Genomic DNA, 7,495 nt, shown 5'->3' on the forward strand with positions numbered 1-7,495 from the left:
GGAGAAAAGATTGAAGTTGTCATATTACTTGGTTCCACAATCAACACCAATGAAAACAGAAGTCAAGACATCAGACAACGTAGTGCACTGGGCAAATGTGTTGCGAAAGACCTCCTTCAAGTGCTGAAGAGCAAAGATGTCTCTTTGAAGACTAAGGTGCACCTTACCCAAGCCATAGCATTTTCAATCACCTCATAGGGATGTGTGAAAGCTGGACAATGAATAAGGAAGACTGAAGAAGAGTTGATGCTTTTGAGTTGTGGTATTAGAAAAGAAAACTGAAAATACCATGGATTGCCAGAAGAACAAACAAATCTGTCCTGGAAGAAGTGAAGCTGATTCCAGCTTAGAAGTGAGAATGGCCAGACTTTGTCTCACCTACTTTGATCATGTTGTCCTGGAGAAGGATATCATGCTTGGTAAAGTGGAGGGTCAGTGAAAAAGGAGAAGATCCTCAATAAGATGGATTGACACAGTGGCTGCAATGATGGGCTCAGGTATTTTAAGGGTTGTGAGGCTGGAGCAAGACCAGCCAATGTTTCATTCCATTGCACATAGGGTGGCTATGGGTCAAAGCTGACTCCACAGCACCTAAAAACAGCAACATATTTTGCTTCTAGAATTAGACCATTTCTTAATTCCTTCATGTAGCAGGATAAGGAAAAATGTGTATTTATTATTTTCATATGCTGCATGCCTTTTCCAGAAAGAATATGCATAAATTAAATAGGAAACAAGGAATGCAATGGAAAAAATAAAAAAAAATGGGCCAGTGACAAGACTAAAATCACCCCCTCCCTTACTGCAGCCGAGTCATAAATTTGGATTTAAGCCTATCATAGTCAATGGGAAGAGAAAAATCAGAGGGACTAATTCTCAGAAATCATAATATAAAAGCAAGCCATTTAGGAGAAAGAACACTAATTGGAAATATCTGGTATAGTAATTGTAAATCGCCAACCAGTGTGCTAAGAATTTTATATTGATTGATTCATTTCATCCTCATAATAACTCTACAATATAGGCATTATACTTATGCCCCACTGCCCATCTGTCAGTTTGTGTTCTGTGCTGGCTGGCATGTTGCCATGATGCCACAGTATTTCAAATATCAGCAGGGTCATCCATGGTGGAAATGTTAAATAGAGTTTCCAGACTAAGATAGACTAAGACAGACTAGGAAGAAAATCCTGGCAGTCTGCTTCTGAAAACCAGCCAATGAAAATATTATGGATCATAACAGAACATGGTCTGACTCATTTGCTCTGGGCTTGTTACCAAGAGAGATCAATCATTGGAGGAGGATATCATGTTTGGTGAAGCAGAGGGCCAGCGAGGGTGAGGGAGACCTTCAGTAAGACAGAGCACAATAGACGCGAGGATGGACCCGAACTGTTGGTAATCATGAAGATGATGTATAAGTGGGCAATGTTTCATTTTGTTGTACCTGAGTGAATGATAAGTCAGAGTCAACTCCATGACAGGCAGCTATCTGTGTATCATCTACCTATCTCACTATCCTTATCCTCATTTTACAGATAAGGAAATTGAGGTAAAAGAGGTTAAGTAAATTACTCAAAGTCACATGGCTTGTAAGTAACAAGGATGGGACGTTAACATATGCAGTCTGGCTCCAAAGTGCATGGTCTAACTTTTCTGCCATAATGTTCTACAGAAAACACACACGCACACACACACACATATAATCTTACAGAGAAAAATGATGATACTAAGTCAAAATGTTCTTGACAAAATCCTTAGTGGATGCCACAAGAAGTTGAAAGATATTTTCCTCAAATTTATACATATAACTCCAAAACGCAAATGAATGAAATTATGTCTATTGAAAACCAATTCCTTTCAGTGTAAAAGGAATTACTTTCCTCTCTAATGATCATGGAAGGCCACGTGGAAGTAGTAACATTTGCATCAGTGTGAAATAATGTATTCATTAATACATTATTTCTCAAATAGACAATAATTCTTGAATGCAATGGAGGAGTCAAAACCATTAAGAAATTGAGAATGCACATTAAATAAGTCAAGTTTCTGTTCACAAACTAGTCCACAAATCACCTGTACATCCCAGCAAAAGTTTGATCGGCAGGATTTCCATACATATCTGCAGCCCTTATAAAAATACATATTCCCAGGCTAGGCCCCAGACTACTAATCAGATTCTTGCAGCAAAATCTGGGGATTAGAGATGTTTAAATTATGCTCTCAATGTATACAAGGCAAGTAATAGAAACCAGGTGTTTCAAGTTGCAAAAATAATTCATCAGTTTCACATCACTCTCTACAAAGACCTGGAGAATTGGCCTAGGATGTTAATTGTTTCAAAGTAGTAACTTCTCTAACAAAAGGGTAACATCTCACTTACACTGCCTCACATACCTCATTTTCAGATTGGTGCTGCATTTCCGCATAACTCTTCTTTCAATAAGGAAGCATTTCATCAGTTTTTCAATTAAACTATAACATGCCTATGTATATTCATTCTGATTTCAACAAAATTATTATGTAGAGTACTGGATTTTCCAAGAGGCATGTTTTACATGTTTAAGTAAATGCCTATCATCAAACATATGTCATTGAAACAAATTTTGCATTAAATCTCAGATGAAGTAGTCTTTCCTCATAAAGAAGTCTAAAACTACTTATATTGTTGCTTGGTACTTGAATAACAAATTTTCTTGTCCACCTGTAAGGTTTTCTCAGATAAATACTGTTAGTTGATTGCATGAGGCAGTTGGTTCCTGCACACTCCCAAGGACAACCAGGCTCAAAAAAAGTGGGTCCCATTTTGTCTTCCTACTTTGGACTTTGTTGCAAGTCAGATAACACTTTCCAGGTTATCTCTTCCAAAATGCTTAAGTAATAAAAGACGATGACAGACAGAAGTGAGCAAGCTGCTTAAATAGAAGAAATATTGCATTTTGTAGGCTCCTAAAACCTGTGGAAAAAACTTTTGCATTGTCATTTTTGCTACTTCTGGAAGGCTTTCTTAGATTGGAAATTCTAGGTAATATGCTTGCCTCAGAGTTGTCGTCTTCAGTGGTTATGATTAAATTAACAAATGTAATAACAGTGTTAATGTGAAAAATCATTAAGAAACTCAGTTTTCATCAAAGAAAATGTTAGAAGTGAGTAACCAGATGAATAGATAAACGGTAGATGAAAGGCTAGAAGGGTAGGTCAGTGGATAGATAGATAAAATGTCAGAATTAAATAAAACTGTTTCCCTCTGAATTCTGAGTCTAAATACAAAAATGTAAATATAGTGAAAACTGTGAGAGATGGACCATCTTGCTTTTCTGGGTCTCGCAAATTTGCTACGTTTGACAGGCTACAGTCATCACTTTTCTATCGCTCCCTATTTAGTGAGAAACAATATCTGAGTTTTCTTTCTCTGACAGGTTTCTGCCTTACACAGTTTCCAGCTTTCATAAATTTACTGTAATAATATTCATTAATACATTTCAGTATGTAAAATCAACATTTTTTAATTTAGAAAATCAGTTTCCCTAATTGCTAGGTTTTGTTTATCCTGGTCATTTCTTTTTCTAACTGCTCTGTTCACTAATTACTCATGAATGAGTCTGTTAAGCTACAGAAAAATTGAAGACCCAGTGATATTGATTTATTTCAACAATTTGTCTTCCTAGATTTACATTCTATATTCCCATTAAAAATGAAACACAACAAGTTAATATGATGCATCCATGTCTTTTTTAACCTTCAGAAAGGATCCGGCACACTGCCAGGCATATAGTAGATGTTTAAAATAAACATACTGAAAGAAACTAACTATTGCCCACATTACATACAAATTGCAGCCTTAAGAGAAGCAATGTGTGAAAACATACTTTGTAATGACCCAGTTCAGCTGGACAGATGAAAGTCTGGGGCGTACCATTTCAGTGGCTTGATCCATCTGCCACCAGTCACTTGTGCAAAGAGGCTTCTGTTTCTTGTCAACCAGCAATAGGAAATACAGCAGGATTTAGGAGCTGCTGAAGTACCGATGGAAAGGCACAGCACACAACGTTCATGTCAAGTCAGTTATGAGATCCGGGCTTGCTTATCCTCCCCATCTGGTGAATGAGCACTCTCCTTCATGTTTGCCCTCAGATAAAACCTCTCTACAAGTCGGGGGGGGGGGAAGCAGTCAGGCAGGAACACAATGAATGCAATTATAAGAATAAAAAGTATATAATTTATATCTTAACTCACAAAGGTCATCTATCAATTAAAAAATTAATTATTTGCTTTGTTCAAATTTCAGATGTTTCAGCATTCAGGCAAAGTGGGATTTAAGTAAATGGTGTAAGGTACTAGATCTATTTTCAACTTCATATTGTAGTCCTCAGTTACACTGAAAATGGTATTATTTATTTCTTATCAATAAGAAAGTGGAATAATTAAGACACACTTGCCATTTGATTCAGTACATGAAGTTTAAAGAAATGGGAAATATTAATATGCAATTAATGACTATGTAATTTAAAGGTATAAGGCCAAATTAACAATGTTTCTTTAAAAAAAAAAAAAAAAGCCTTTAGAAACTGAAGTCACTTTTTAAGTAACTAACACAAATAAGGACTATCACCCAAAATAATATGTTCCTTTAAACATCACCTATATGAAACCAAACCATCAACAATTACTTTAAAATGAAGGCAAGAACGTAAGGAGGTGGAAAAACTAGATTAATGGAAATTAAACAACCAGAACAGAAATAAGGAGAAATCTCACCCATTGTGAAGATAATAGCAAACATTCCTGAAACACTTATATACAAATTGCTGACTGGGAATATAAGCTTCTGTGTAAACCTTCACTGAAACACAATAAGATACTATTTAAAAACAAACACACACAAAAGCTTTAGAAAAACTCCTTTCTTCAATATCTAACACCTTCTTTTATTATTTAAAGGGGAAAAAAGGCAATGTAATCCCATGTGAAACCAATGAATGCATATATAAACCTGCTTCAAAATAAAAGAGCAAACCAGTAATGTTCCACTAAACAAAAGCAAAGCTAGTGGCCATGGCGTCAATTGAGGGCTCATTCATCTCTCAGGGCAGCAGAGGGAGGAAGGTAGACTAGACATCTTCCATGATGCTACAAGTTGGTATTCCCTTGCACTCCACTTTTTTGAATATCAAGACTCATACCCTCCTTCTGAGGAAAGCACCCAGAAAATTAGGGATATAAGTTAAGAAAGATTGTTTTTGTCTTTTACATTTAATTTATTTGTGAAATTTGTTAAAGAGTAAGTTTCTAATTTAGGGAATGGATTGAGGTACTAAGAAATTTCCTTTAAAAGAGTCAATACACTTACTTCAGCTGTTAGTTAGCCTTGAGAAGCAAGGATGAACGTGTGTTAAGTGAGAAATAAAGAGAAGTGAAGGCATGATAGTGATCCTGCATTTGGGTGACATGCAGTCATCTGAGTGGAAAAAAACCAAAAAGTAACCAATTGCCTTCAAGTTGAGTATAACTCATGGTGACAATTTGTGTGTCATATTGGAATTGTGTTCCATAGGGTTGTTAAAAATCAATCAAAATAGAAAACCAGCAACTCTATGTTCTAATGTACATGAATGAAAAGGATTTCACATAAATATTGTCTTTGAGGATGTTAACCTAACATGTTGGATGCATAGTCTATTTCCTCTTGAACCATACTTATCAGTGGTTGCTATAGCACTCAATGTATTTCTACATAATTTCATAGCATAAAATACTGTGTATCTGAGCAATTTTTATTACCTTAAAATGTGAATCCCATCTGCCATCTTGCCACCCAGGAATTTTCTATGAGACTGCTGGCACATGGTTTTAGGAGGCAGCACAGTGTAGTGGTTAAGAGAAAGGACTTTAAGATCTCAAAGCTAGCCTTTTCCACAGAGAGAGATGCAGACATACAAGGACAAAAATAAGACCCTCTAGAGCATGAGAACCTGGGCAGAAGCCCCTCTTACTCAGGCCTAAAGGCAGTAAGATTCATATAACAATTTAGGATGACATCTAGCAATACTATTATGCCATCTGAAAAACATGTGTTCTCACCATTATGTTCTATTCTCTCCCCCACCCCTCTCTTTTTTAAAATGGTGATTGGGTTAAAGTTCACAGAACAAATTCATTTCCCACACTACAGTCCACACACAGTTTATTTCATGACATTGATTGCAAACCCCATAACGTAACAGATCTCTTCCCACTTCCTCCCTGTGTTTACCCTTCCCATGTCCTTCTTTCCTATGCATTCCTGCCCTCCAAGCTATCTCCCTGTGCAAATTCTGCCATTCTGATTTCCCATGTTTAATTGTTCGAAGGAGTGCACCTCCCTAGTCCAACTGTTCACCTCATAGGCCTGTCCATTGTTTGGCTTAAAGTGAAGCCACAGGAGTGAGTTCAAGTCTAGACCTGAAGGATGACTATGGGCCATAGTCTCCGGGTTTCACTAGTCTCTATCAGACAAGTAAGCCTGGTCTTGTTTATGGTTTTGAGTTTTGTTCTACATTTTTCTTCCACTTTATCCAGTATCCCCTATTTTAATACTTTTCTGAGTGGTTGACAGTGGTAGCCAGGCACCATCTAGTTCTTCCAGTCTCGGGATCATGCAGGCTGAGGTTCGCATGGTCCACTACTCCCTTGGATGAATTGTTTCCAAATTTCTTTGGTTTTCTTCATTCTTCTTTGCTCTGGACAAAGAGAGACCAATTGTTGCATCTTAGATGGCCACATGCAAGCTTTTAAGGCCATGATGTTCTATTCCCTTTCAATTCATTTTCCACTAGGTGTAAAATTTTGTTGATGCTAAAATTTATCATATATTTCAGCTTAATCATTATCTTCAAACTCATAATCAAATGTTATTTTTAAATTTTCTGATTTTAACCAAAAATATTCTTGTAGTTTCCAGGGTAATTATTTTATCTCCCCTTTAAAAAATAAGCAACAATAAACATTGTTAGACCAAAGGAAAAAAAAAATGAAAATACCCAGGAACATTGTCAAATACAAAACGTCAAGTGTAATAAATATTAACATCCAAAGTTAGCTTAATTTCAAAAAGAATTTTTCATACATTATCTCCACTCAAGATGCCATGCATGCATTTGCCACTGTGAAACCAATGATGAAAGAGTGATGAATGCCTGTGCCCAGCTGAGCACCTGCACGGCACCAGGCACAGCGATGCAAAGCACAGGTCTGGAAACAATATCCTCATTTGAACATTCTCACAGGGTTGCATGCATTAAACACACAAGTAAATATCCACAACAAAAACTAACAGCAAACAAAAGATCAAGACCACTATAATACAACCAAGTCTTCATCAAAAATGTAGTTATAAGTACTACTTTAAATACTGTAAATGTTCAAAAGCTGCCAGAAGAGTTTCTGAATTCAGCATATTCAACAAAAGAGGCAGCACAGCACACCTTAATCCCATTGAGGGGGAAAAAAAAAAAAA

The sequence above is a fragment of the Orycteropus afer genome, unplaced genomic scaffold (genome assembly GCF_000298275.1).
Source record: "Orycteropus afer afer isolate SDZICR_OR568_19922 unplaced genomic scaffold, OryAfe1.0 scaffold00425, whole genome shotgun sequence".
Lineage (NCBI taxonomy): Eukaryota > Metazoa > Chordata > Mammalia > Tubulidentata > Orycteropodidae > Orycteropus > Orycteropus afer.